Source organism: Cyprinus carpio, chromosome B2, assembly GCF_018340385.1.
Source record: "Cyprinus carpio isolate SPL01 chromosome B2, ASM1834038v1, whole genome shotgun sequence".
Classification (NCBI taxonomy): domain Eukaryota; kingdom Metazoa; phylum Chordata; class Actinopteri; order Cypriniformes; family Cyprinidae; genus Cyprinus; species Cyprinus carpio.
This window is the reverse complement of record NC_056598.1, coordinates 16,599,553-16,621,339: the sequence shown is the minus strand read 5'-3', so window position 1 is coordinate 16,621,339 and position 21,787 is coordinate 16,599,553. Positions and strand designations below refer to the sequence as shown.

General features: G+C 33.9%; 1 protein-coding gene across 1 annotated transcript in view; it reads right to left on the bottom strand.

The window, feature by feature from the left end:
- Nucleotides 1-15,493, bottom strand: part of LOC109094414 (cadherin-18-like) — a 101,101-nt gene extending 85,608 nt beyond the window's left edge. The window contains exon 1 of the mRNA XM_042718351.1: nt 14,838-15,493. The gene's annotated coding sequence lies outside the window, so the exon portion shown is untranslated. The remainder of the gene's footprint in view (nt 1-14,837) is intronic.
- Between the last annotated feature and the right edge of the window lie 6,294 nt (nt 15,494-21,787).

The following is a 21,787-nucleotide window of genomic DNA, read 5'->3' as shown; positions in this document are numbered from 1 at the left end:
ACGCCCATGAGCGCACAAATCGGTGCAGATGCATTAGCTATTTAAACAACGTGCTGCAGGATATGAAAAAGGATAACTGTGATGGGCTGAAACTAGTAAAAAACATGCATTGCACCAGGTGTATGAAAGGGCCCATCATCTGCGAGTTTATCAAATGCGAGTTTAGTTTCCACTGTTCTGACTTTATAACTAGCAATTACAAGTTTATAAACTATGAGATAAAAACACGCAATTACGTTTTTTTTTTTTTTTTAATGCAGTGACAGAAATGGGCTTTCATTTTGATCAGTAGTTCCACATAGGATGCATGAAAAACAGATAAATATATTTATTTTAAATGTTGGCTGCAATTATTTAGTTATTTAATCAACTGTTTAATTTTACACATGGTACAATGTTATTGAGACAACAATATACACTGTAATATACACTGTAAAATGGAATACAGTAATTACAGTAATTTTAAAAGTAAATGTCAAACTATGCTGCCTGAAGGAACACGGAGCCGAGGATAATCGAAAGAGACTTTATTAATCCAACACAGGGGTAAATCCAACATGGAGAACAGGAGGAAGACACACGTACTTGACTAGTAGACCTGACAAAACTGAACTGAAAGGACTAGCGTTATAAAGGCAGAATATTGGGGAAGAACGAGACACACCTGGGATCAAATTAACACAATCACTGGAAGACAAAACTGGGTCACAGGGAGCAAAACACACACAGACAGGTCCATAATCCTGACAGTAAAAGGCTGCAAAATTGGTAAAATTGGTCAAAAGTAAGTGAAAAACTGTAATAGATAAATTTCATGTAGCTAAACAGTAAAAATACTGTTCAATGTATAGTTGGAAGTAAAAAAGAACAAGTCATCTCATAATTTACAATGAAAGGCTATAAATTGACATTCACAGAATTAGTCGATTTTTTATTTACTTACTTTTTAAGCTAATTTTGTATTTTATAATGCACACCACAGAGGATTAAAGTATGCAGCATTCTCATTTTTTTAGTAAAAGATCTATGTAAAAAATGATAAATATGTAAGATTAGGTGTCTTACACACATAACCAGTAAGTATGAACGACTTAAAGTAAAGAATAATAGTGCAATCTCATCTAAAACATAATATGCATTATTCATTGATGTCATATACAGTTCACTTTTTTGATGACAGTGGTTAGTGATTAATTGATTCAGTCAGCAGGGAGTGATGGGAAGCAATGGATCAACCTTCCATCCACAAGCAAATTAACTCTGTGTGGTTAGTCTGATCTGCTGGGAGTTGAGCTTATCTTAAAGTGGGTATTTATTAAACACATTGATTTCTCCCTAGAGTCCAATCTCTGTCTACAAATAATTTAATGAGAACCATGGGAACACTTTTGTCTTCCTTTTTTATTATTTTGCAAAAGTAATCATGGGTATAATGTTTCAATTCCCAGCACAGGCAGTATGTGACTATTGTGTTGATGTGATTTGGGATTTTGTAACAAATCAAGCCCTTATTTCTCAAGAACATTTTACATCTAAACTCCTCAATGCTGTTATGAATGGTGTATTGGTTACTTTGAAGCCATAAATTATAAACTGACGGTATTTATATTTTCAAAGGGCAACATGAACATTCATTTAAGCATTTTAAAATGGCCTCCAGTCAAATATTACACCAGTATATCATCTTTCGTTCACTTCTGAATCCACACTAAAGAACTGCACAGCAAAATCTAATTATGTTATTCATTACTACTACCTGGGAGATTATTTCCTTTTACATATGCATGCTTTGTCTGTCAGATACCTGAATTGATATTTGCTCATACAGTATATATAGTGCCTTTTGAAAATCATATGAGAGAAGCTCATGGAGGTGATAAGTCAGTCAGTTTGACCAAAGGCAACTTGCCAAGCTAGAAAAGAATTAGCTGTGGTGTTTCAGTACTTGAAATGATCTTCCTCCCATCATCTCCATTAGTGTTGATGTTTCAAAAAGCTAGATAGATGATAGACTGAAAGAGCCTGCAGTATTTGTCACTATTTCAGCTCTCATGAAGTCACAATGTATTCAGAGCTATAATTTATCACATACTGTTGGTCAGACTGGTTTATGCCTGCATAGAAAATTCCCATTTGTTCAATACACTGCTTTCATGCACAGTACAAACCAGGGATTGAAGAGTGAGTGTGACTGAATATGTTAGACTATTTAAATATAGAAATTGCATTAAAATAAAGTTTGGGGTTTAGATTTATTTGAAGACTCAAATTAATCAAAAACAGCACTGCAAAATACACTGTTTTTTAATTTATTTTTTTAGAAACAACAAACACTCCAAGGTGACAATTTTCATTCATATCCCATGGTAACTGTAGTCACCTGGATCAGGGGCCTCATTTATAAACATTGTGTATGCACAAAACCTGCCTTGAAACAGGCGTATGTGCACTTCCTACACAAAAGGTGTGATTTATAAAAAACAACCTTGATGGGAAAATCTGCACACCTGCACGCAAACTCTGACCCATGCGTCAGTGGAATGGTATATTGTCCGGTTTGAATAAGACCAATGATAATAGCTTACTGTACAACCGCAGCTGCACGGAGGTGCTGATGTCGTGTGAAGGCATCTCCACAACATTATGAAAAAAACACTGTATTTGAAGGATACAACTTGAAGAAAATGGTAAGATTTGTGCGTTTATTTTTTTTAAATACTTTGTTAACGACGCGCACAGCAAGATAATTGTATTTACACTGCAATAAATATAGTCCTATATTTTTCAACTAAAAATAGCTAAATGATATGCAGTTCAATCTGTTATGTTATGCATAATAAAACTAAGGTTTTGTAAGATCTATATATGGTTATTTGGAGTGGAGCCTGGGGATGCATGTACGCACAATCTTCCCCTGACTGGGATTATAAAGTGATTTTTGCGAAGTTTCTGGCGTATGCATCGTTTTATAAATCTGAAAACTTTTGTGCGTACGCAAAATCTAGCTTTTGTGGCTACATACACTTTTAGAATGAAATCAACAGAGAGTTTTATAAATGAGACCCCTGATCAGTATTCAGACCAGATGGTGGATCAGCACCTAGTGACAAACACAATAACCCTGAATACCAGCAGAGACCACAACAACTAGAGACAGATCCTCAGCGAAGACCACGAGAACCAGACTCATCCTCTGCACAATCCGGCATGATATATCTGATCTTCAAGCATAAAGAACTGGATTAAAAATTCTGAAAAGATATCAGTCCAGAACTCTGACTTTTGATGCAGCCTGGAATTAAACCACACCAAGTTGGTTCATCTGGCCAGAGGAGAACTGTTCCCCTGATTGAGCCTGATCTCCCAAGGTTTTTTCTTTTTTCTTTTCTTTTCTTTTCTTTTCTTTTCTCTCCATTTCTGTCACCGAAAGAGTTTTTGGCTTTTAGATGGGGACACATGATATTTGGCAGTATTATTGACTTTACTGCAAGGACACTCAACTGAAATGAACCGAGCTGGATGATGAAATAACTGGTTTCTCCAGAGATGCTTTATAGATTAATTAAAATTAATGAACTTTGCAGAACTGAATCAATACTGAACTGATTTCAGCTGAACAATGACTGTCTACTATTGTCTTTCTACAGCTGCTTTACAGCAAAATTGAGTTTTGTTTGCATCATTAAATCACTATTCTCTTGTTTATCACTGTAAAAATGCTTTGAAACTATCTGCATTGTATAAACACTATATAAATAAAGGCGACTTGAGAAGTTTTACAGTGTTTCCTGTTCCATTCAGATTTGGGGTCAATAAGATAAAAAAAGTTTTTTTTGAAAGTTTAAGTTTTAATAGGTTTAATAGAATAAATATTTTTTTTAGTGATAGCAAAACTGAATTCTTTGGAAACAGAAAACTCAAATTCTTTGAAATCTTTGGAAACCTATATAAATGTCTTTACTGTCACTTTTGAGCAATTTATTGTGTCATTGATGAAAGTTTTGATTTCTTATTTTTTTAAGAAGATATATATATATATAAGGGTATTCGCCCCCCCACCCCCCCCCCCCCCCCCCCCCCCACCCCCCCCCCCCCCCCCCCCCCCCCCACCCCCCCCCCCCCGTGCCTCCCCCCCCCCCCCCCCCCCCCCTGCCTCTGCTGAATAACTTTTATCCCCGGTGGGGAAAAAACAACATGCAAACCCGCTCTGACGTCCCGATCTGAATCAAATGATTCGCGATACACGCTCTGACGTCCAGATCTGAATCAAATGATTCACGATACGCGATCCGATTGGAGCGCTTCGAAACAGTGAATCATTTTGCGACGCAATGGTTTAACTGCTTTCTCTATATAATTTGTTGTTTGAATAGCCGTGGACACTAAATCAATATAATTTTTTGTTTGAATAACCTTTGACATTAAATCATTACAATTTAATAGGCCTAACGTAGGCTTACAATGTTTTTATTAAACTGAGATCACCTAAATACAATTTCCGTCGTATTAAAATACATTCATAAAAATTTTCAAAAAGCATCCCACCCCCTCTGTTTTTTTCACAAATCGCTCACCCTGCATATATATATATATATATATATGATCTATATATATATATATATAATATGTATATATATATATATATATATATGGCAAAAAACTTTGATCAAATCAGACATTATTTTTTTTTTGCTCTCTCATATTAGTAGTAGTGAGATGGGTTTGTTTCAGTTTCCTAGTAGCTGTGTTGTAGGTCCCACAGCATTGCATTCATTCACTGATGAATTCTAAGCATAACTGAGAAAATCGAGTAGTTAAATGTAAAAGATGCCTACCACGAGTCCATGACTGCTTAAGACTACTGTATTCACGCACATTACATTGTAGGTCAGGGATGCCCAATTTTACTATTAAATTAGCTGCGAGGACCAGTTGGAATTTAAAAAGCCTTTTAATTCACTTAGATAGGTGAGCCAGGTCTCTCACAACATGAATGAACTATGAAGAAAAACCCATAATTTGAATATAATTGTATGATTTATGGCTCTCATTTTCCTTTCCCCCCAAACCCTACTTTTCTTCTTCTTCCAGAGATTTGATTTCTTTTTGTCCATACAATGAAAGTCATTGCAGTCCATTGTCATTTTTGGACCCCACTGACTTACACTGTGTGGACAAAAATGGCTGAACCAATGATGAGTGAGTAAACAATGCCAGATTTTAATTTGTTTGGGTGAACTAAGCCTTTATGTTATAACTGCAATTCTGCTAAAAATGCTCTCCAAAGGCTCTGCATTTATTATTGTTCACAATGAAATCCAGGATTTATTATTTATTATTATAAATAAATAAATTAATAAGTGTTATGTATAAATGTAAAAAAAGAAAAGAAAAAAGATACATCAGTCTGCTTTATACAACTACAGTTTTATAGACCCCTTTGTTGTCTGAAAGAAGTTCTAGATGGACATTGAATCAAACCAACATATCAGAACATTAACATAACATGAAAACAAAAGCAAAAGTCTCCCCCATCAAACAAAAAAAATCCAACTTAACAATACTGAACAAGCGGCCTATCAGAGGCATTCCTAGATTTCATTTTTGTGCCTGGATGACCATAAATCCACAGCAGGGTGATCAATAAAAAAACAGTGAAGATTTGAGTTAGAATGAAATGGGGATGAATGCACACTTCAGTACACTTCACACTTTAAGGTCTTGTCACTAATACAGCTCCAGATTGCTTTGTGGACCTTTGCCATCTGCTTTGAATATCGGCGTTTCTGTGCACGCGTGTGCGTCGTTTGGATGGAGTAGAGACGGGTTTGTGTGGTTCAGTTTAATCGGGTTGCACATTATTCCACATGTGGTATTCAAAACTACATGGTAATGTTTTCCTGGGCTGAACAGGTTGGCATTTTTAATGTATTCCTCCTCCACATCCATCAGTGACAGTGTTAAATGCTTTACCGCAGGCTGTCATAGACCAGTGGTTCTTGACTGTCGGACCTTGGCACGCATCCTGACCCAAACATGCTTTCATCCAGATCGACCAGTGTGCATTCTGATAGTCTGCTGCATAGGAGTGTACATCATCTGTGCAGCTTGCATACTGCTGTTGCTATGGTAGCCTGTTGTCCTCGTGAGCTCTTGTCAATGAATGTGTATGTCTACATTCACTGGTCTGGCTATTCTTCAATTTCTTTCATGTTGTGTATAGTCCACATCATTATTAGTTTATGACAGATTTCAAACCATTGCGCAAGAATGATACATGATGCATAAGCATAAAACATTCATTTTGTATATAAACTGTAAATAGATTGTAATTGGTAAAAAAAAAAAAAAACAGGACTAAGATATTCTTACATTTCAGTTGACAACACTAGTTACAATTTTTTAGTGCAGTAGTATTGTGAGTGCAGTAATATGTTGTGTTGGCAAATCAGGACCCAGCACTGGAACTATCCATTTTTTATAATATTAATACTAATTTGATGTTTAAAAATTATAGTTTCAAAACTTTTACTTACTGTCAGGGGTTTTTTTTATTTTTTTTTTTTATTTTGTGGACCTTAATCAAAATTTAGAGCTACTTACGACTACTAAAAAAATGGGAAAAATGATTTGTTTCACTGGCTGACAAAGTAAAAATACACAACAGTATATTTTTCAGGTTTATAAACGGACTGAGCGCTGCATCATTTCAGATTAATGAGGACATTTGCATGCCATCTTTCATAAGAAGCATAATGATCTACTCCATTTCTTCTCTTTGGCTTCATGTTCTGGTGGCAAATTTGACATTTTACTCCTGTTTTTAGTAATTTCCTCTTCTGAATCCACTTCATCAGTTTCAATGTGTTCCTCTTCCTTGTGCTCCCATTAATAAACCTCATCAGCATATTTCTTGAGATAGAAATATGACATTATTCTACATCTTGTCTAAAAAGGTCTAATTATACTTGCAAATAGTTGCAAATGCTTATAATTTATTTATTTATTTGCTTTGTTCATTAGCCACCGTAGGCCTATCTTGATTTTAGTTGTTTTTCTTTCGTTTTAATTTTATTCATTTATTAATGTTTTGTTTATATTTTCCCAAGCAGTTTTAGCCATCATTAGTTTTGAGCTTGGTCAGGTCTTGCAGAACACAATCACTACAGTATCTGTGTTACCAGACTTACAGTACTGACTTAAAACTGAAAAATGGAATTAGATTTGCAACACTTATATACATAATGGAGGCTGCAATAATAATAAAAAACAAACCATGCAGATTTTTGGCTTTTGCCCCCAAATATTTTTAAAATTTGACCCAGATATTCAGTTTCAAGCTCCTTGTTAGACAGACTTGATTTTCACTTATGAGTTAGAAATTTACTAGTTGGCAGATGATAAATCACTATTCCTATAATCTTAAAGACAACATGAGCTGCAATTCAGGGTGTTGACCACCAATAATCAATAAGAAAACAGATTTTTATTCAGGGATGTTTTTACCTGAAGACATTTAAAATGCATCCAAAACTATAGATTTTTGCAAAATATCACTGACATCGAGCACCTATGAGCAAATTTAGGAAGGCTTAGAACACAAATATTTAGTTCATACTGATGTTACTTGATGTTACATGACATAAAAGTATTAATGATCCAAACAATAAAGCCCCGGAGTAAGAAAACTTCAGATTTTTAAAGCGAGCTATTACAGAGGAAAGTGAGTAAGAAATCTTGTTTCAGGTACTGGTCTTACAGAGGATGGTGCTAACGTTAACTGAATCTTCCCACTGATGCAACAAAACAACCAAGATGAAAGGAGTCCAGAATTCCTTCAGGGCTGGTTGTGCCACTGCTGCTTGGGAACATGGAAATGCTTTATCCAGTCTCAAGTGACTACACCAGCATGCAAGGATGACTACTTTATTGTGACTGGCTCTTCTTTCACTTTCTCTTGATTTTTGTTGTCATGGAACATGTGGACTTGGACATGTTGAGGTAGATCAATGTACACTAGAGATCTTCCTTTCTGTAGTGAAGCAAGCAAAGAAAAGTATAGTAAGGTATCTGGAACCAGTCTTTTATGAGAACTGAAGGATGGTACACAGGCTCTTCCCAATCGAGCTGAGCTTCTTCCTTGGTGGCCAGACACATTTATTTTGTGGCAAGCATTCTACAAGTGTTGCTTTAGATGACACGTATGATCAATGTTTAAAATGTTACATACAGAAATGAGTAAATGGGTAAAACTATTGATCTAGAAGGACTTTCCTTTCCTTTTCTCAACTCAATATGATCCACACTCATTCTCAAATACATATTTACAGAGTGAGGGATGGAATGCCCCAGTCACACAGATAGAGCTTAAATAGGTTAGTTAAGATTAGTGGATGCTGAAATTAAATATTCATGTCCTGCAAAAATGGTCAGACACTGTCTGTCATACTTAAGTGAAAACAGCGAAATATATCATACACTATTAAAAACCATAAAAGACTGAAATGTTAGAATTCAGCATAACTGTTGCTTTAGTAGTCTGTTGTAAACACAACATCTCAGCGTCTGAATATGTGTTTACAGATTGTGTGTGTGCAGTATCTTTGTGTGAAAAACAATGTGGATGCAGAATTGTAATTTTATGTGTGAATCTATGCACTGTATGCATGGTTACAATACAGTATAAATATACTGTATAAAAACCCGCATGGGACAAAATATGTTGAAACTCTATTTAAACCTTGAAAATGTATACTCTCATAAATATATATATATATATACAGTACAGGTCAAAAGTTTGGAAACATTACTATTTTTAATGTTTTTGAAAGAAGTCTCTTCTGCTCATCAAGCCTGCATTTATTTGATCAAAAAAACAACTTAAAATAATAGTTTTCTATTTGAATATACTTTTAAAAAATAATTTATTCCTGTGATGCAAAGCTGAATTTTCAGCATCATTACTCCAGCCTTCAGTGTCACATGTAACATCCAGTCTATCACATGATCATTTAGAAATCATTCTAATATTCTGATTTATTATGAGTGTAGGAAACAGTTCTGCTGTCTAATATATTTGATGAATAAAAGGTTAAAAAGAACTGCATTTATTCAAAAAAAAAAAAAAAAAAATCTAATAATATATATTCTAATAATATATTTTCTTTACTACCACTTTTTATCAATTTAACACATCCTTGCTGAATAAAAGTATTGATTTTATTTTAAAAAAAAAGAAAGAAAAAAAAATACTGACCCAAAATTACTGACCAGTAGTGTATATTTTTATTACAAAATATTTATATTTTAAAAACATAGCTTCTTTTTTTTTTTTTTACTTTTATACTTCATCAAAGTATCCTAAAAAAGTATCACATGTTCTGAAAAAATATTAAGCAGCAGAACTGTTTCCAACTTTGATAATGAATCATCATATTAGAATGATTTCTAAAGGATCATGTGATAATGATCCTAAAAATTCAGCTTTGCATCACAGAAATAAATGATAATTTAAAGTATAATAAATTTAAAAACAATTATTTTAAATTGTAATAATATATCACAATATTACATTTTTTTTTTCTGTATTTTTGATCAAACAAATGCAGGCTTGATGAGCAAAAGAAACTTCTTTCAAAAACTTAAAAATAGTAATGTTTCCAAACTTTTGACCTGTACTGTATATACATATATATATATATAAGTTTGGGTCAGATTTTTTTATGCATTTGAAAGAATACTTAAAAATACAGAAAAAAAACAGTAATATTGTAAAATGTATTATATTTCACACACACACACACACACACACACACACACACACACACACACACACACACACACACCAGAAACACACACACACACACACACACACACACACACACACACACACATATATATATATATATATATATATACACACACAGACACACACACACACAATTTAATACACATAATAATATAAAATAAATATTTTATATTTTAAAATGTAATTTATTCCCGTGATAGAAATGCAGAATTTTCAACAGCCATTAAAGGTAAAGGCAAAGTAATGATAGATTTCTTTATTATTATTATTTTGGAGAAAAATAATAAAATAAAATAAAATAAAATAAAATAAAATAAAATAAAATAAAATAAAATAAAATAAAATAAAATAAAATAAAATAAAATAAAATAAAATAAAATAAAATAAAATAAAATAAAATAAAATAAAATAGCTGTCCATCACTGAAAACAGAACATGATGAAAGTGGTGTACTGAAAATACTGTCAGTGTTGAAAAATCTAGATCTAGCTCCCACAAACAAGAATTACACATACTATTTGGCATGGATAAGACATCATTCACAATGCAACTTTGCTGCTCTGCTGTCCTCATAATTAGTGTCAATTTGTATATAAAATATCTGCCTCCTAAATGACTAACTAAATACTCAACAACAACATTTTTCTACATTAAATAAATGCTTGCCACTTCTCATATTTCAGCTGTTTCTTGCTGTCAAACTGTTAAATCTACCAGCAACAATTTTATTTATTTTTTTTGCACTCAGTTGACAGAATACAGAAACACAATTAACAAAAAAGTGTTAATTGATGACACTTATTTTCTGCTTATCCAAAGTAAACCAAAAGTTTTCCACAATATCCTATATGACAAAGATGAATCATGAATAGAATGATTCTGAAGTACAGCAATTTGTCATAAATCTAAAATCCTGTTATTATGGAAATTGTACGTTTATGTGAATGAGATTTTAATGAATGTTTTATCATGCCAAATGAAACTGAGAAAGAACATTTGCCTCTGGGATGGCGTGGAGAACATTTACTCATGGTGTTAAGCTAAACTGCTAGACAAAAATATCATTGATCAAGAACGTGAAGACAACATTAACCACACCTCATAAAAGCAGAGGAACCCTGCAGAGTCCACTAATCAGAACCTGTAAAATAAAGTTAATGAAGGGAATAGTGATTTACATTGAACTGTATCACACTGAGATTAAACTGCTCAGATACAATCATACTGCCCTCATTTAAAAATGCACACAATGTTTTGAGCAAAACATGCAATCTGATGTCTTTTACACATAAAGCATCACTATATACCCTAGAGTGGATCTGTTTTCAGACCCTTCAAATATTGTGGAAACTGTTAATGATATTTTTGGTATCAAGCTTATTAACACATACAGTACACACGATATGTGTAATACAGTTATTTGTTTGAAGTGACCATGCTTGTGACCTCTGATCGAGTAGGAGTACAAACTCAAGAAGCATTGCAAAATTTGATTAGGCACTGTCATGGCAGAGCATAAAATACGCAAACCTATTTTAATATATGGCCCTCTTTAGAACTATAACCCTTCGGCTCATTTCCATTCTCCTTGAAAATAATTGTCTTTTTTTCAAGGGGCTCGTAGGTGAGAGCAGCTTATTTGGCCAGATAATTTTGAGTTTTATAGCGTGCACTGGATACTTGTTTTGTTTTATGCGAGACCTGTCAGCTGCTCCGGGCCCATGATGAAGCATCTTGCCTCAGGTTTAAGTGATAACAGAGAAGCTGCTAGGCCATAAAACCACATGCTCAGAGTCACTAATCACAGCCATTCGTCAGCACCATCTCATTTCCATGGACCAAAAGGTTCCTGCTCCCATAGCTGCGTTTAACGCACAGTCTTATTGGCAAGGGAAAGCCTCGACTGACATTCAACAGTTAGATATTGACAGTGGAAGTGACTTTTCTGAGCAAGCATGCTTGTTGTTTGCATACATTTAAGCAGATGTAATGTTGAGCAACATGAAGACGAGATATTAGGAGGTGCGTTACTGTATATGTATCAGCTAAAGACAGTATCAAACAGGATGCATAACTGCAATTAAAATTTTGACAAAGACTTGTTCAAGAGTTTTGAAAAAAGTTGATTGATAGATAGATAGATAGATAAAAAAAAGATATATATATATATATATAGATAAAAAAAATATTTAATTAATCAATATAAACAAACAAAATAAAAAAATTCATACACATACATGCACTATTTAAAAATAAATATTCATATTTATATAAATAATATATTATTATTTAAAATAATAATTAAATGTTTAAATTAATTTGCTTTTTATTAAAATGTCACCTGCAGAAATTTTGTGCATACATATTTTTCCAAGTAAATGAATAAAATATAGTTTTAGACACACAACTATTTAATATATCCGTTTTATTATTATTTATTTTAGGATTTATTATAATACATAAATAACAAATATAATGTATTATAAGTAAATGAATAAAATATAATTGCATTTTATTTGTTTGTTTTTTAGTAAAATGCCACCTACAGCTGTATTTAAATTGGTATTTAGTTTATATATTTTCTCATATTTATTAAATGAACAGAAGAACACTTAATTTCCCAGAATAAATTAAACTCAATTCAATGAAATCCTTTTCCTGTCATTTCAACTCCTGTGGGTGTGTTCAGTTAAAGATATCTTTCAGTTAAATAAGGATATCTTAAAGTTAACTATTCACCTGCAGTTTAATGTCTGTTTTCCTGAACCCTCCAACCAGAATACATATTTGAATATTTTTAGGCAACCACTGAGATTCCTCTCCAGAGCATGTTTGTGCATGACACCTTACTCTTGCGCTACTGATTTAGCACAAAGAGGCACGTCATGCCACACTGCTCCAAGACAGCGTTTTGGTGAAAACAGAAAACTACATTGTTTGCTTATTAAAAATATGCTCCACTTGGATGCCCAAAGCACTATTCATATCATTCAGACTGGGTAGATGGAGTGTGCTGACAATACCCTGTTTAATACGTTCCCATTTCCTCTCAACACAATGCCTCATATAGTGGCACAGCCTCCAAATGTAATGAGACAACAAGGGTAATGAATGATGTGCGATACGAGATCATTGGTCTTTGTATGGAACTGATAAATAAGTAGCACTTAACCTGACTCTCTCTAAAAAGTCACGAACAAATGACTATGCATCTGTACCTTGCAAAGATAAACAGTCTCTCTCCTATCTATCTATCTATCTATCTATCTATCTATCTATCTATCTATCTATCTATCTATCTATCTATCTATCTATCTATCTATCTATATATATAACAATACAAAACAAAAAGCCGCAGTATTAAAAAAATAAAAAAAACATCAAAAAATATTTATTATTTGTCAAGAAAAAATAATTATAGGTAGGATACTGGAAATCTGGTGTAGCATTTGGACCAATTAGACACAATTGTTCATTAGATTTAACAAATTAATTTTCATTAGATTAACAAACAATCACAGACCACCACCCAACATCAGACTCGCTGCCTATATGTTTTTGAACGATCGCATTTCATTTGTGTCAATCACAATCATAATATCAAAGTGCCCAATTTATCCAACCAAATCCAGCGTCTCAGTCTATCTATGATAAAATGTTCTTTCTGTGGTTTATCTGATAAATTGAGTAATATGGCTGGACACAAAGTCTGTGCTCGACCGAATGAAGATGGCAGCAGATTGTATCGTCTGAGGCAGAAGTTGAGCCAGGGGCTGCTTTGGGTACTCACTCTTTCAAAGACATTGCCTCTAAATTGAACACAGCTGCACAATGCCATATTGCTTGGCGGAGACCCAACTCCCGTATCATCAACATAAATTCACTTCACACCTGAGCAACAGAAGCCATATTGGCAGTCAGCTTGCGTTGTATTGTGAGTGTTTGTGAATGCTCACAACTAATGAGCCATGATATGCATGTGCACATGTGGCATGTACACTCACACTCAAGAACACACACAAGCGTGTGCACACAAACACACACACAAAGCGTTCGCTTGACAGATGGCCTCAAAGGAAAATTTACCTAATAATGGATACTGGCAAACAACATGCAACAATTGGATGCAGCAACAATTGCACTAGAAAAAGTTTAATCAGAAACTTCTTAAAAGTTGTCAGAAGACTATTTAAAATTGCTACGATGTTCTCAAAACAAGGTTTAGGCACAAGCATCAACTTCTAAAAGCAACTATTCCATTAATATTTGTGACCCTAGACCACAAAACCAGTCATAAGAGTCAGTTTTTTTTTTTTTTTTTTTTTAAATTGAGATTTACACATCATCTGGAAGCAGAATAAATAAGCTTTCCAATGATGTATGGATATTGTTAGGATAGGACAATATTTGGCTGAGATACAACTATTTGAAAACCTGGAATCTGAGGGTGCAAAAAAATCTAAATATTGAGAAAATTGCCTTCAATGTTGTTCAAATGAAGTTCTTAGCAATGCATATTACTAACCACATATTAAGTTTTGATATATTTACGGTAGGAAATTTACAAAATATCTTCATGGAACATGATCTTTGGCATAAAAGAAAAATCGATAATTTTGACCCATACAATGCGTTCTTGGCTATTGCTACAAATATACCTGTGCTACTAATGACTGGTTTTGTGGTCCAGGGTCACATTTATGTGACCACATTACTTTGAGAGCCACATCCGAACCTTAACTCATAGTTAGAAGTGATATGAATTGAGTCAAGATGTTTTTAATCACCTGCTGTCAACCACAGGGCTCCAATTTCTATTGCAATCCAGCTGGCGCAGGTCCCGAATGGATATGACAAGAAAGTAAATAAACAACTTTTCTGCGATTTTTTTTTTTTTTTTAAATTTTATCCCTAGATACTTCCAGTGACTAAATTATAAAATCATACCAAAGGGGTTTTCGAAAAGATAAATATTAGCCATATCATTTTCAGTGTTGCGCTTAGTCAGAAGTCCCAAAGCATGTCTTACCTGCTTATGTTGAATGCAGTGCCTCCAGCTGCGAGGAGGGGAATAACAGCATAAAATGGGCAGTGCAGCTCCAGGGACCCAGACACTTGAGGAATTTTCTCTCTGCTGTCACTCTGTCCATGAAAGGTTATGTCCTCACTTGTGTATATCAAGCTCACAGCTCACTGGAGAACTGTGTCCACCCGTGGCAGAATATGATGAGAAGGCTGATAAGGAATAACATGGCAGAAAGGGAGCACAGCCTTCTGCACTCTGCCATGCTCCAGTTGCTCTTTAGTGTTGTGATCCACTCAGTGTTATGACTCTTTCTTTCTTCCTTCATCTCTCTCTCTCTCACACTCTCGATGTCCCTCCCTCCTTTTCCATATCTGCAGCTCTATTTAACCATCAGAGTAAATCTGTGAATCAAGGTTGGCAGTAGATGTGCTACATTTGCATAATTTCTTCGCTCTTAAAGAGTGTTATCCCCGAAATGAAAAGTCTGTTTACTCACTATCATGGATGAGAAAATGTTACCGATCAGAACTTATGTCACTGAACATAACCATACCAATCAGTTTTCCTGACGACATTTCAGCAGTCATGTCATGTTCTATCAGCTGTTTAGAATCAAAACTAGCTATGGCAGAATCAAGAAAATTAAGCTTTTTGGCCATTTGAGCAAATGGGTGTGCACAAAGGTCTGAAAACATTTGAGATTCAGTTTGATTTTGTTTCTCACATTGCACATAGACCACAGTTTGTGAATGACTCTGTACTCCTCTCTCTATATACTGTATATCAAAATTTGGAGACAATTTTCTGATGGTGGCCTGTGCCCCTGGTATCAACCAGATTTATTTATTTATTTATAATCAACCATTCTCTCTATCTTTCTTTCTACAATTCAAATATATACAACATAAATGCACAAAGCACTAAATCCCGATTCATTGCACAATCTGCAGTATTTTTAATTAATTTATTTTTTTTTTACATCCGAGTGTTTTTTTTTTCCAAATAACTGAGCAAAGAGGTACTTACTGTGTGTATTTATTTTTTTAAGTTCAAATACAGTTGTTGTGGCAGTTTTCTGTCCTTCTTCTTTCTGAATTAAATTAATTAGAATATAACACAATATGAAAAAAGGTCTACTGTACCAGTGTGCAGGGCTATATTATCTATAGTCATGTTAGCTATATTATTTTATCAAGACAAAAGGTAATAAAAATAAATAAATTAGTAAAAAATCTATCTATCTATCTATCTATCTATCTATCTATATATATATATATACATTATAATAAAAACACCGCATATTCGTGTGCGCACATGGGAAGGAGATACATTCTTACATAAACGCGTCTCACTAGATTTTCTTCCGTTTGTTACTGTGCGCCTTCCAAAAACAACTCAACCTTTTCTGCGAGAAGAGGGGTAACTACTCTAAAAGTTGCTCCAAACGCGAGCACTGGATCGCCTTCAGGATGGCCCTTCACGTCAAAGAACTTTTGTCGTGCACGTCCACGTATGATCACGTGATTCGTTTTGGAACGTAAGCTAATTTATCTGAGATCTTACCTGGAACTTAAACTTAATTAAACTGTAAACGAGAATTATTCATTGGATATTTCCATGGTTGTTGTAGAATTAAAAATGTTAGAACAATGAAATAAATATGAATGAAACACATACAGCACTATTTGACAGTTTTATTGTTACTACTGTTTGTCTACATTCCAACTTAAATTTAAATATGTGCATATTATGTTCTGTAGCTACTGTTACTTTTATGGTGCCTTTTTATTATTTATTTGTTTAGTTTGTGCTTTACAGCATACATCCTGCCTTACAAATATTTTTATTTTCTGTGGAGGAAAGAAAATTATACTGATTTGGAACAACATGAGGGTGAGTAAATGAAAGAAACTGCATGAAGTGTCCCTTTAAAATACATTTTAGTCTAAACTGCTAATTTTAAACTAACCTTGATTCATAATCCCTATCCTTCAATAACCCCAGAGTTGGGTACACTGCACTAAATTTATCATGGCTAATTACAGCTATCTCAGCCTAACAAAGACCTTGATACAGTTTCATATTTCATAGAAACTGTCATATTTGATAAACAAATGCCATAATTATACAGTGACTGGCACTTCAACACATTAAACGGTTGCTTTAGAAATGGGTCAGACAGCTTAATATGCAATAATTTATTTAACTTCCTCTGGACTTGCTTGTTAAACTGACTAGATGTTTCCAAGGCTATACAACTTTGGTGCTTTAGTTTATGAAAGGCATCTACATAGCTTATAGCGAAAAATGGCAAGATAATTGAATAATATTGTTAACATTGTCAGGGAAATAATAGTTTAATTTTAGCAGTAGACTGTGTTATTCTTGCAATAAAGTGGGAATGATGCCAGATATGGCTTATTTAATTTAAACTCTAGCCTAAATTAACATGAAGGTAAAAAAAAAAAAAAAAAAAAAGTGGATTTATAATTATCACACGGTTAAATCGGCTGTGTTGTTGGTGACAGTTTACATTGTCCCAAAAGCCATGAACTCAGATTAACTTTTTGCACACAGCAGAATTAATCTCTTCATCCTCATAATGTTCTTCCAAACAACAGCAGCAAAAATGTTCATACTGTATTATGCATTCCTGTATAGAAACATGGTAAAACAAATTATTACATTAAATAATTGTTTATTTGACCATTTACCCCTCTGGTGTCTTCTCAGAGCCAAGGGAGAATTTACTGAAGGTAGATTGCAGAAAATTATTTTTAAAGTGCCAAACAAACTCAGCAGGGGAGGGCTTTTATTTATTTTCACTTATTTATATATTTGTTTAACGGGTGAATTCTCTTGAGTGCTGCAGCAGGGATGCATTACAGCATTATCTAAATACTAACCAATGTAGCCTGTCAAACTCTGGAAGATTATAAATTACAACTTTTAGATGTAATTCATTTTAAATAAAATATTCTTGAGACTAATTTAATCTTTAAGTTTCTTAAACCTTTTCATTTGTTAGTATTACTGTGGCAGATAAATATTAATAAAGAACCCTTACCATGGCATTCTCCACAAAAATAAATAAATAAATAAGTAAATAAATAAATAAATAAATAAATAAACATTTTAAATAAAACACAATAATAAATAATAATAAAAAAACAAACAAATAAAACAACAACAACAACAACAAAAATGCATGCATGTACACAAGAACTACAATTGCAAAATTATTCTGTAAAACTAATGTTTAAAAATATGAATATAGAAACTATGAAGTTATGAATAAAATATTTATATAATGAAATAATAGAAATAATATATACTGTCATAAAAATGACAGTTTAGGGCTGCATTTCAAGATTAAAGATAAATTTAATGTTACACCAGACATATAACAGTCCTTTAAAGTCCTGTGGGGGTAAATTGACTCAACATAGAGAGGTAAAGTGCAAACATCAAGACAAGAATGAACATAAGGTGCTAGAACAGACAGAAAAAATAAATAAATAAATAAATAAATAAAAAGTAAATTTAAAATACACAGAAGCAAAGCAGCACAGGTCAGAACCATTGTATTTATTACAGCTTTAATCTTATTAGAATTGTTAGCATTCTGTACTTATATTTGCTTTCACATAAACCTTTGAACCGATTTGTGGATACAGTATGAAGACAAAAGTCATGACACGCACTTGTAATGAGGTTAGATGAGCTGATTGTGATTGTGTATGTTGTATTATTCTGTGTGCAAGGGCAGTGTGACTCTCATCATCGGTGCACCTGTTTTTCAGAATCGCTACCATGAATCCACAGTGTGAGAGCTTTGGGGTCAAAATAAATTAGCGCCAGTGATTCTGACGCCTTGCAGAATGGCTGAGAGGGATGTCAGGTAGTCCAGATGGTGATTTCAGCGGAAGGTGTGCCGACAGAATCAACACACCCTGCTTTTCAGAAATACCTGGAAGTGTGAGGCTGGTAACAAGCCATTTCAAAAGCTCCCGGAGAAAGAAATAATATGAATCAATGCCAGTCAACAGCAGACTGAACTCTAGTGACCCATGTGAGAGGAGAGAAGCTCTGGAGAAAGAGATCCTATTAATTACAAAGCAATTATATGGTGGATCCTATGGTTCTGCTTGAGTTTTTTTCTGTATCTGATGGAGGAACCTTAATATGTCGTGCTGGATGATAAAAATTGTAAATAGAACTGTACCCTGTACTATTCAATAGCAGTCAGCATGTGCTGGTCTGCAGGGGCTGCCTGAGGGAATGAGCAATTTGTGGAAGGTGGAGCAATTTGTCAGGCTCCAGAGCAGCGGTGTAGAGGGAGACCCGCTCATGTGCGCAGAATGAGGATGATATCTCTTGGAGAGAGACACCATCTGATGTAGCTGTATTGTATGTCCCTGTCCTGGAAAGATAGATGGATGTAGAGATGTACACATAGATACAATGATTATAATAAAATGTTTTATTAAATAAAAATAAACTTTAATTCATTTATTTAATTTTTAATTTTGCTTATTTTTATTCATTTATTTTTGCAATCTTGCAGTAGAAATAATACATTTATATAGTGTATATGCTACCATTCAAAAATTTGGCATGTAAAAAAAAAAAAAGTCTCTTATGCTTACCACGGCTGCATTTGTTTAATCCAAAATATATAAATAAATAAATAAATAATAATAATAATAATAATAATAATAATAATAAAATAATAATAATAATAATAATAATAATCAATAAAATTATAATGTAAAATACCATATTAGACTAACTAACTCAAAATGTGTTGAGTGATGGCAAAGGCGATTTTTTTTAATATGCTGATGTAGAGCTCAATGAAACATTTCTTATGATAATTTGCCCAAATGGTTGTGCTGCCTAATATTTTTGTGGAAACCAAATGTGATACTTTATATTTATCAACACATCCAGAAAAAAATAAATAAATAAATAAAATAACAACTTATGAAACCTTGCTGAATAAAGCAATACTTAATAAATAAATAAATAAATAAATAAATAAATAAATAAATAAATAAATAAATAAATAAATAAATAAATAAAAGAACAACTTATGCAACCTTGCTGAATAAAACAATACTTAATGAATAAATAAATAAATAAATCTCACTGACCCCAAATGGTACAGAAGAAAGTACAGTAGATAAATATATTTTAGATAGATATATAGTAGACATATTTTGCAGCTAGTTTGACTGCGATCTCATCCTCTCTGCGTATATAGCGGAGTTTCACTGAGTCATCCAGAGAAAAAAAATGAACTCTCACTCTCTGTCTTAATACAAGTGACAGCTGCTTGAAGCTAGTTCCAACTGCAGGTATACCTGAACGCTAACATCTTTGGAGTGAACCCTGGGCATTTCTGCCTCCGTGGCACTGAATGTTTAGTCATTTATACATGATTTCCTTAAATTTATTTCTTTTAAATGGCAGAATATATGCAAGGGGCACACATAATTGCAGCGATGTGATCAGTCTCCTTTCTAGAGGTGTGCAAATGAAGATGAATGTGCATTTCTCTAGTGCTAATGGCAGACTAAAATGGAAAGGGATACAGGGTTAAGAGGAAGGTGAGTGGCAGCATTCTGAAAGGAAGCAGCCTAGTGATGACAGTAAGAAATGGGCCACACTCACAGTGGGGAAGTGGAGGAGAGAACCAGTTTACAGCTCACACACGTCAGACATGAGAGATTGACGTGCAGTGGTGTAAGTCAGTGGTGTAACACATTCTTTCCAAGGACAACATCGATTAAAGAAGCAAACAGACAGACAAAAAACAATCCCAAAAAACCACCACGGACAAGAATATAATAATTTTGTTGACTCAACTAAGTCTCTCTCAAAGGCATATAAGACCCTTAGCAGTGACGGAGTGTCTTGTTATATCTTCTAAAATAGCCCAGGCTCCTGAAAATTACTGTTATGACAAGAACTTAACATCAAGGGAATACCGATATTTAAAGAAGTACGAAAAAATCCCTAAATACTGATAAAATGAGTTTCTTCTCCTGTAAGAGTTGGATGCAGATGCTCGAGACGCTATGACTGACACAAGATGTTAAATCACAGAGATTGATGTAAAACGGCATGTCTATTTACGACTGCCATTATCCATTTTTTATCAGACCTAGGGAATATTGACCATGACAATCACAGACTTTCTACCACTGAAGCGAAATGAGAACCTTGACCTCAACCTTTCAGACAAAGACCACTTTGTCATCTCCTGTTACTGTTGTCATGGCCACCATGGCTTTGGGGGGCTTGGTTTCTCCACTGAATGGTCCATAAATCTAGCGAGCGAGGAGGTTTGCTGGTTCGGTGGGCTCTGGTGGAGATGAAGAATAGCGCCGCTGAGATTGATGGAAAGGAACTTGATTAGGGGAAAGAGGTGATTAAAAAGCTTGCAGAGAAATGAAAAGGACTCCCAGGGGAAGTGGACGGAGGATTCTGAGCTTTGGTATTATTAAATAATATATTTGTCTTCTCATGTGCAAGCAGAAATGTGCTAGCCTCTTCAATATGCTAATGCCGTCTCATAATCAAATGCAAAATATGAGTCTTTTCTGCAGCAGAAATATTGTTTTCATGATTCTCTGCGTTTGAATGTGTGCAGCAAACATGCTGACATATTCTGAATATAAAAAAGAGCAAAGAATAGCGACGGGTCCTCTAGCCTTAAAGGATATGGGTTGGGATTACTCGCGCATGACCAGTCTAATCTCTAATAACCTACTGCACTCTCTATAGTGTGAGGTTGTGTGAATATGGTAAAATTGGAGGGATTTGTGGCTCTACTGGAGTGTGCTCTACCTAAAAGAAATGCATTTGATGTTTACGTTTGCAAATGCAGTTTCTTTCCTTCCTCAACATATTGCTTAAAGGGATAGTTCACCCAAAAATGAAAATTC